Genomic DNA, 10591 nt, shown 5'->3' with positions numbered 1-10591 from the left:
TTCAAAATTTTTTTGGACTTAGAATGTCATCTAAATAGACAATAACAAATATTTTTTTTCTTTTTCCCTTGAATCCCACCGCAGGCATGTCAGAAGTGTTGGCCTGGCTTTGACAACACGGCTTGTATGCAAAAGCCGATAAGTGTCAATTCGAACAGGGAAGTATACCATTTTTGGGTCTAATTATCTCCAGTGAGGGCATCAAAATGGATCCCCAAAAGATTACCGCAATCTTTACCTCTGCCTCCATTTTGAGACATCCAGATTCCTCCCTGCCATTTGTTCTGGAAGTGGACGCATCCATTGCTGTAGGGGCAATATTATCCCAAAGACAAGGAACCAGGGCCCTGCTCCACCCAGTAGCCTTCTTCTCACGTAAACTATCAACAGCAGAGAAGAACTACAACATGGGGGATCGGGAATTATTAGTGATAAAATCTCCGCTGGAAGAATGGCGTTATCTGCTGGAAGGAGCTGCCCACCCAATTCTGATATTTACCGACCACAAGAACCTGGAATATCTGAGATCCGCAAAGAGACTGAAGCCACAACAAGCCAGGTGGGCGCTCTTTTTCTCCAGGTTTTCCTTCCATGTTACATATTGCCCAGGCTCTAAAAACACAAGCTCTGTCCCGGATGTTCCACAAATCCAAAGAAATTCCTCCTCCAGATACCATCCTCACTCCTGGAAATTTTCTTCTGCTTCAGGAAGACTTACTTTCCCGACTCAAACAAGCTTACGCAGGGCAGATGCCTCCTTCTGAACCAGAACTGCAGGTCTGAGATGGGTTGCTTTGGCATGAGAACAAGATCTACATTCCCGAAGGCCTGCGAGTGTCTGTTTTAGAACTTTGTCATGACCATGCACTAGCCGGGCACTTTGGCATAACTAAAACCACCGACTTGGTACAACGTACCTTTTGGTGGCCGCAGTTATGGGAGGATTGTAAAAGATTTGTAGATACCTGCACTACATGCATCAGGAACAACAGTCATAGAACTAAGGCTTGGGGGCTACTAAAACCTTTGTCTGTTCCAGACAGGCCATGGAGGATGTTATCCTTAGACTTTATTGTTGAGCTACCCCCCGCAGAGGATCATACCACTATCTTTGTGGTATATGATCGCTTGTCAAAAATGGCACACTTTGTTCCCATGAAAGGCACTCCCTCAGCCCCTGAAACAGCACAGGTATTTATCAGAGAAATCATCAGACTTCACGGGGTACAAGCCAACATCATCTCAGATCGGGGGGTACAGTTCACCTTCCGATTCTGGAAGTCCCTCTGTAAGGCTCTGAATATTGAATTGTCCTGCTCTTCCGCCTATCACCCCCAGTCCAATAGGCAAACCGAGAGGACTAACCAAACTCTTGAACAGTATACGCTGTTTTTCATCTTTTGCACAAGATGACTGGATTTCCCTGCTTCCATTGGCCAAACTTGCCTACAATAATTCTATTCACTCCGCAATCAAGCAGACCCCATTTTTTAATACCTATGGCTTCCACCCTTCGTTTCTGCCCAACTCCCTTCCTGAATGTACAGTGCCAGCAGTTCAGGAGAAAATAAACTTCTTTTCGTCCAATAACCAACTTTTGCAGGAAACCATGACTAGAATTCAGGAGCACAACAAAATAACCTTTGACAGTAAGAGAGGGGATGAGTTGGTACTGGTACCCGGTGTGGTTATCCACAGTGAACTTGAAGATGGCATGTCCTTCAAAGAAACTGGGCCCCAAGTTCTTAGGACCATTCACGGTTAGAAGGAAGATCAATGGGGGGGCAATGATGCAGACGTGAGACGTCTGACGGGGGGAGGGGCCTAAAGGTGGCACCAGAGTGGAGGGTGAAGGCGCACAGGACGGAGCGGACCGGCGTGTACGAGGCGAGTGGCGAGGTGAGAGTTTGCTGCCGCCTCGCGCCCTGAAAGATCCGGAGAACGCCGAGAGCGGCTCTGTCACCCTGGCAATGGAGGGAGAGTCAGACCCTCCTGCGGAGCACATAGCGGGGGAGAGCAGCTGTTGAACGCCGAAGTGGGGGGAGTGAAAAGGGACCTGGATAAGATCCACCAAGTATCAGTGCTCCCCAACAGAGCTCATGTAACGGTGAAACAAGAGTCGCAGGCAGCATAGACAAGTGAACAGCAGCAATCCCCCTATCCCCCCCCTCACCTGGAATCTGGTAGTCAACAAAACAGGCGGAAACATCACAGCAGGATATGGTGAGTGCATAGCACAGAAGAAGACCACCTCCCCAGGTATGACTATATAATTATATGAACTGCTAAATGTCAAACGAAAAGGTCTGGAGAGGCTGGATGACAATTAAAGGAGGAGGCAGGAAAGGGGAAGAGATAAGGGGAGGAAAAAGGAAAGGGCATTATAAGAGTGTGCCCATTGATCCATTGATCCCGGGATTCATTGTGTGGTTACAAAAAGTGACAACGGGAAGGAGGTGGGGAACCCGCAGAAAGGGGTTTTGAAATTAAGAAGGTTAAGAGCTGCTGTATTGCGTCTAACCCCTGGACAGACGGAAACTAATTATATCTGAGTATTCTCAGCAACGAGTCGCATACATAGCAGTAGTCAGTGAAGTATGAGAGGACGCAATCAGAAAACAGCTGAACCTAAGACCCCCAGGGAGAGTCTCAATTCAAGTACAATACAGAAGTACCTCAAGGAAGTTAGTGCCAAATGTCCCGCAGCAGACAAGAAACAAGTGGGAACGAAAGATAAAAAAAACTCAGTTGAAACAAAAAGGAGGACAGGGGGAGAAGCCTAGAGAAGATATGGAGCAAGCGGGCGCAGGAGCCTTGTGCGACTTAGAGGAGCCGAGAGACGCTGCACTCTTTAAAAACAAAACAGAAATGACAGAAATGTTCACTAAGTTGGAAAATGTCATTAAATCAGAAATATTAAACGTTCGGTCGGACATGAGCCATCTTTTGCGCAGAGTGGAAGAAATAGAAGGAGCCACAGATGGGACTGTGCGCCTTGGTCTCACGAGCCCACTTCCCTGTCATCTAGGATGACAGGGATGATGTCCTATAATGTTAAGGGCTTGAAGTCCCCAGGAAAAAGACATAAGATTCTCAAGGAGCTCCAACATTACAGAGCGGACGTAGTTTTCCTTCAGGAAACACACTTGACCCAGGAATCAAATATAAGATTATATTCTCCACGATTTCCAACTTAGATCTCCTTATTGGAGTATCGCTATAGAGCCAAGGATGTGGCAATAGGGATTTCTGGTTCCGTGAATTTCACAGAGGCGGGGAGATTGATGGATCCAGAGGGTCGATTTTTATTTCTTAAAGGCACCCTGGAGAAGAAAAAGCTCACATTGGTAAATGTATACTGTCCTAATAAAAACCCGATAGCATTTTTAAAAGGGGTACTCTCTACACTGTCGGAATTTAGGGAGGGAGAGGTGGTACTGGCGGGGGATTTTAACTTCTGCCTGGACCCTGATCAGGATAGTACATCCCGTGCACAGGGGACAAGTAAGGCTCAGTTGAGCAAGATTAAAAGACGGCTTCAGGAATGCCATCTAATTGACGTGTGGAGGATGCAACATTTAAGAACTTTAGATTATACCTTTTTCTCCCCGGTGCACGGGACGTACACGAGATTGGACTATATAATGCTGGATCATAGCTTGTTGGATCTGGTTGAGGAGTCCAGAATAGAGGTCACTTCCGTATCAGATCACGCGCCAGTTACATTAAGGATCAGGTTTGTAGAACCACAAAGACAGTTATGTTCATGGAAGTTGAACGAGAACTTACTCCGAGATCCCAAAGTGATAGATAAGATTAAAGAAGAAATAGAATTTTTTTTCAGAGTTAATGATATAGAAGGAATTTCACCGGCGATCCTATGGGAGACGCATAAAGCGTATATAAGAGGGGTATTGATTTCCATAGGGGCAGGGGTGAAAAGAAAAAGAAGAGAGGAGAGGGAAAAGCTCATTGAGGAGATTCAGATGGTAGATGGTAGAAGATGGTAGAATTCCTAAAGGAAGCAGAGGTAGTGAAGATCTCTGAAGAGGAGAGAGATCTCCTGGACACACCTATAGAGGAGGCGGAAATTCTTGCTGCTTTAAAGAGTATCCCCAAGGGAAAAAGTCCTGGTCCCGACGGCTTTACCTCATTATACCTAGAAAAATTTAAACAGATTCTGGTACCCAAATTGACCCATTATTGGAATGAACTAGGCCCTGACTGTACAATGGGGGGTGAGGCCCTGGTAGCGGCCATAACACTAATTCATAAAGAAGGCAAAAATAGGGATCAGTGCTCTAGTTATAGACCCATCTCATTATTAAATGCCGACGTAAAGTTATATGCCAAAGTCCTGGCAGGAAGATTAAGAGATAGAATGACCACCCTGGTCCACCCAGATCAGGTAGGGTTTGTGCCGGGAAGGCAGAGCAGAGACAACGGAGTGCGCTCAGTACTCCTGGCAGAGTCCATTAAACAAGGGGGGGGGGCCCCAGTTCTATTCCTGTCATTGGACGCAGAAAAAGCGTTCGACAGGGTAGACTGGGGGTGGATGATTAAAACACTAGAAACAATGGGAATAGGCCTGAGATATATCTCCTGGGTGAAAATATTATATGCTAGGCCAACAGCATTTGTAAAGTCCAACGGAGTGACCTCTGAGCCTTTCCGGATGGATAATGGTACAAGGCAAGGTTGTCCATTGTCCCCCCTACTATTTGTTTTAACATTAGAACCTTCACTATCTACCATTCGTAATAATCCAGACTGTAGTGGGGTGAGAATAGGAGCAGAGGAACATAAATTAGCGGCCTTTGCCGATGATGTGATGTTCTTCATCTTTCTTCATCTCAAACCCTAGGATAACGATCCCGAATATTCTTAGGACTCTAAAAAGATTTGGGGAGATCTCAAATTTCAAAATCAACCTCGGGAAGTCCGAGGTGCTCAATGTGAGTGTGGGAACGCAAGAGGAAAAGAATCTTACGGGATCGTTTCCATTTCCCTGGAGGAAAGCTATAAGCTATTTGGGGGTCAAGCTGTCGTTCAAATACAATTCCTTTAGGTTGTTCAACTACATCCCTCTGCTAGACGAAATTAGACGAGAGGTTAGAAGCCTGGCCTCCCACACCCTTTCTTGGATCGGACGCATTAATGCGGTGAAAATGTACAATATTTTAGGCATAATAGCCAAGTTCCAGATGCTTCCTATCCCCCTCCCCTAGTTGTATTTTAGGGCTTTAAGGGGCCTAATATCGAGGTTTGTCTGGGGTGGCAAAAAATCCCGAATTGCCGGATCGGTCCTATTCAGGAGGAAAGAAAAAGGAGGACTGGCGTTGCCAGATTTTTATAAATATTATAAAGCGGTTCTAACACGAGTTATAGAATGGTCAAAGGGGGTTTTAGATAGGAGATGGGTAAATTTAGAACACAGTCTGAGTGGTAAGGACCTAAGCCACATAATTTGGAACCCACCTAAGTATAGAGCACTTAGTGCAGAAATCTCTGTGTTAACACAAAATGCACTGAAGTTGTGGGACCAGGTACACATGCACAATAAGTGGTCGTACAATTCACCTTTGATATATCTTAAAGATAATTTTTTTGAACCAGGGAGGTGGGAGGGAATTGGATTAAAAGGGACAGTTTACAAATAAAAGATGTAATTAGAGAAGGGAAAATATGCACGTATCTTGAATTAAAACATAAGACTGACAACCTTGCTATTGATCCATGGAGGTACCTCCAGCTATCTCTGTTTATTGGAAATTTACCGAAACCACTCAGAAGGGATGATGAGTATAGGCCCCTCGAGCGGCTCTGTAAGGGGGAGCGGCGGAGGGGCCTGGTCTTACAAGGTTCTGAATGAGAGGGAGGAGCAGGAGGTGCCCCAGTATATCAAGGCATGGGAAAAGGAATTAGGGTCACGGTGTAGTAAAACCACATTAGGTAAAATTTTGAAGATGTTACACAAATCAGCAGTAGATAGTAAGAGGACCGAGATTAATTTTAAATGTCTAGCAAGGTGGTATGCCACCCCAGACAAAATGAACAAGTTTGACCCGGCAATATCGGACAAATGCTGGAGGAGGTGCGGAGCTGTGGGGACGATGGCGCATGTTTGGTGGGAGTGTGCTGTCATCAAAACCTTCTGGGAAAAGATAATAAAACTCATCAAGGTCATCACGGGCAAAAAAGTGGTAGAAGATCCATGGGTTTGTCTGTTTCATGGTACAGAAGAGCCCATAAAGCAATATCAAAATTCTACAGTTCCTATACTTTTGGACTCGGCCAAGAGGCAGATCGCGAAGAATTGGTTAGAGCCAAATAGTCCAAATATTCGAGACTGGCTCTTCTGTATAAATGAAATATATAACATGGAGTGTGTAGATGGAGAGGGAACATGTATGGAAGAGGGGGAGGACCGAGCGGATAAATGGACAGGCTGGCGGGAGTACAAAAGGTCATGGAGTTACCTGGAAGAGGTAACAAGGAGTGACTGACTGGGAGAGAATTATGGATAGTCCAGGCATAAAAGCAGTACCCTAATCTGCAGGGGGGGGGGGGGGGGCGAGGGCAAGAGGGTTTATAATGGAATGTTATTGTTAAGATGTTGTTGTAGACTCTCTGTTGGAGGAGAGTCATATACCCTCCTTTTCTTTTTGTATTGGAAAATTTATATAAAGAATTTAAAAAAAAAAAGAAGGAAGATCAATGAAGTAGCTTACGAATTGGAACTTCCAGACTCATTAAAGATCCATCCAGTATTCCTTGTGTCCCTGTTGAAACCTTCTATTCCCAATCTTTTCCAAATCGAAGTGCCATTCCTCCTGACCATGTCATGGCAGATGGTAAGGAATAATTTGAAGTGGAAGCTATCCTGAACCACAGAAGGAGAAGGAACCAGAACCAGTTCCTGATTAAATGGAAGGGGTATGGACCCGAAGAAAATTCTTGGGAACCCGAGGACCACATCCACGCTAAGAGTCTGGTACAATTCTTCAAAAAGGCCCACCCTGAGACGTTTGCCCGAATGGGCATCCGGAGGCTGTCCCTTGGGGGGGATGTCATGAAGATCCTGCCAGTATCAGGCGCTCCAGTTCCCTTGATTCACGACCGCGGGTGCCATTGCGCGTGCACCTCTGTTGGCGCCAGATGGGCTATTTAAACCTGCCTGTCACACACAATCTCTGCTGTCTACTGTACAGCGTTGTGTGCCTAAAAACCTGATGTGAGACTGTTTAGCTGTGATAGACGCTATTCCAGCGGCGATCACGGCAACATTCTGAATGCCTGTCTGCAGCCTACATTCTGTGAGTAGCGCTACCATGCGCACCTGATACACATCCCTATGGTATTTCACTATATCCTTTTCTTTAAAATTTTTGGGTAAAATACGATGTCCGTTGTCCTCAAGCTTATATCCCACTGAAAAGGGTTCAGGTTCCTTCTCATCTTTCTACAGCAACCGCAGTATTTCAGGTGACTGTATGTATTTCTTTAAAGTTGTGGAGCTGAAAAGTTTGAATGGTAGTGCTTAACGTGGGGAACGTATATACCCATACCCGAACTTATCATAATATGTGTGTTTGATGCAACATTATCACATGCTGATGTCAATTGTCAATTGACAGCGGAAATCCTTTCTTACAGAGACACATTCGTTTTGGCAACAATTATTTATTTATACACATTTTTTCTATTTTTGTTCAGCACTCAGTGCATTTATTGTAGTGATATCTGCATTTCTTTCTCACTGGTTTTTATATATTTAGTTGTTAGCATTGTATTCTGTTGTACCATTACTTTTAAGTCTTAGCACTTACATCCAGCAGCTGCAACAGTTTTTCACTATTGCTTTTTGCACTCAAATATCTTTGCTAGCGCTGCTTTTATTTGTTCATTTTTGTGATAGACCCGGCTTACCTGTGACCATCCAGTTATCTGCCTGCATCCGACCTTGGCCTGTTTGTGACTATTCTCCTGCCCGCCTGTACCTTTGCTGCCCACCTGATATCTGACCACTATTCCTAATCTGATCCAGTCTGCTAAGCTGCTTCAATCTGCTGATCCTGCCAGGCACTCATGCCACTCCTTATTCCTGTGCCTTCTGTTAGCTTATCAGGGGGCCGCGAGTGGGAGCCGTAGGGGGAGGCCTTCCTCTGCAAATCGGGCACAAAACCATCAGGTACGTGACAGAGACGATAACTTGATGGACTTTAAGGAGGAAGAGGAGGTCTGAAGATTTCTCCCTCCCCCCTCCCCCCTGTGTATCCTTTGGCAGTTCAATAAAGCTTCGGGCCTGTGAACTCTTTTCCCTCCCCTACCCCACCTCCCCCCCCCCATCACACCCGTTGCCCATTTGAATGCTATTTGACAGTATATTACTTGACATTTTGTGACATGTTTTTGAAGTAATGCTTTCAGGGTAGTGAGGCGTCATGCATGATGTGATGTTCCGGGGTACTATTACTCTGCGCAACACATCAGACATCCTACTGCAGGATGAATGTAATTTATTTGTATGCTTGCAACTGTATTGTTATGTAGTGTATTTATGCACTGCGTCACAGTACAGAGTGGAATGTACCCTGCTGAAGTATTTGTTTTTTGTATATTTTCTTGCAAAATAAAGTATACATTTTCAACCAAAAATCTGTTCTGATCGCTTTTCGGCCTTTAGGCTAAGATTAAGTGTAGTATCTGTTCTTATCAGTTGCCAGAGGAGGCGCTGTGCTGCTCCCATTGGGGAGGGCAGGCAAATCCAATGGTGCCATTGCACCTGGAAGGGCGGTTTCGGTAGTGACTATGCCGTGCTGCCTGACAGATACTGGGGCCGGCCCATGGTTGAGTCTGAGCCATCTTGGAAGGGTGCTCCTGGTGGGGATGGGTGCTGCACTCGGTCTTGCCAGAGGGTCGGGTCCCTGGCCTTCTGGCCTTGATTGGGATAATTATAGCTCCGGTCAGTTTTTCAGGAAAGAACGCTTGCTCCCCTATAGTACCAGGGGGAGCGGTTAGTATTTCCCAAATGTACTTAGGTAGGAGTGATGGGAGTGAGGGTTGAGCCTGTCGTGGGGTGGGAGCTGCTCTGGCCTGGGCTGTTGGTCGGGGTTGTGACGAAAAGCCTGTGGTGAATGTGCCCCTGAAGTGGCAGTTCAGGGGTGCCGTACAATCACTGTGAGTGTGGGTCACTTTGATTTATGGCACCATGGTCACTCAACTATACACAATTTTTTTTTTTACACCTGCCTCTAGGGCCGAGCCTTTTGGCTAGGACCAGAGGAATTTTTTATTCCTGGCTGAAGGGCCGGCCATTGTATTGCACAATGGTCACTTTCACTTCTCCCACTTCCTTCTCCCCCACTTTCTATTTATTTACCCCCTTGTTTGTCACTTTTTTGTACTCTTTTGTTTGGTGTGTACACGTTTTGTCACTGTGTGATGAGTAGGGTGTGGGTCCTCAGACCTACCTTGAAAGTCTTGGGATGGGGGTGGACATGCCTTTTGGCTTAGTTCACCCTCTCTCATGGGGTCTCCCTTCGGGGGGAGCCCCACTGAGTACTTGGGTGGGTCTGTTTCGGCAGACCCTCCAGAGACAGGGGTCCATCTGGTTTCAGCCAGATGGACCTAGTGAAGTACCTCGGTCCCCGTCAGGAGTCTAATGCCCCCGGGGATCAGGGTAAGGTACTTTCATGTGGAGGACAGTGTAACACCGTTGCACGTTTTGTGTTTCACTCTTTATTTGTGTGCATTTTTTTGGCACTGGGTGGAGTTTTTGGGTGTGTTTCACACGCCACTGGCTTTTCAAAAAAAAATCTGGGGACCATATATTAAATGGATTTTTATATTTCAATAGTTTTTATTGTAAAAAAAAAAAAAGGAAATACATGTCAAGGTAAATAGACACATCATTAGAACAAAATCGAATTCTTAGATGGTCAATTTAGCAATACAGATGTTCAAAAAATACAGTCAACATACATATCCGTCTAAACGGATTTTAAAACAGGGAGATGGAAGAAGAGCTTGCTCTGTCCACTCCACACATCGACCTGGTATTGCAGTACCTCCAGGACCGGTGCACCCCTCTCTTATGCAGTTTCAAAAAACAGAATGAATAACAACAAAAATCTTCCTTTTGCTTGCTCACTCCTCGCAATGTTGCTTTTGCTCACAAGCTGTTAATTCTTGCAATAAACTTGCATTTAACCCCTGTGTGTATTGGTGTTTTTGCTTCCTGTCAGTTTCTTGGCCTATCTCTCTCCCTCCTTGCTCCATATTTTTTGGTCAGGAAAGGAAGGAAGCAGCAGGTAAAGTGGCAGTTGCAAGAAACCAAACCTATTTAATCAGCAAGTCAGTAAGTAGACACATTTCGACAAGACAGCTAGTGTTCTATCTTTCTCCCAAGGCCCAAAACAAAGCCTTTTTCTGCCAGTGTCAGTTTAGAGAGGCCATTTGAATAGGGCTGACTTTGCTTCATTTCTGTCCCTTCCTTGCTGCAGCTAGCTAAAAGTCAGTTGAGGCATTCCTTCATTTCGCAGCCTGTGTCTCCCTCTAGTGAAGGGATATGCAATTAGCGGACCTCCAG

At 45.4% G+C, this 10591-nt stretch overlaps 2 pseudogenes; both read left to right on the top strand.

Annotated features, from left to right (window-relative positions):
* Nucleotides 1-8667: 8667 nt before the first annotated feature.
* Nucleotides 8668-8772, top strand: LOC141141982 (U2 spliceosomal RNA; annotated as a pseudogene).
* Nucleotides 8773-9980: 1208 nt separating this feature from the next.
* On the top strand, nucleotides 9981-10092 carry LOC141141969 (U2 spliceosomal RNA; annotated as a pseudogene).
* The last annotated feature ends 499 nt before the right edge of the window (nucleotides 10093-10591 follow it).

Source organism: Aquarana catesbeiana, linkage group LG04 (assembly GCF_042186555.1).
Source record: "Aquarana catesbeiana isolate 2022-GZ linkage group LG04, ASM4218655v1, whole genome shotgun sequence".
In the NCBI taxonomy this organism is placed as follows: Eukaryota; Metazoa; Chordata; class Amphibia; order Anura; family Ranidae; genus Aquarana; species Aquarana catesbeiana.
This window is presented reverse-complemented; position numbering and strand designations above follow the sequence as displayed.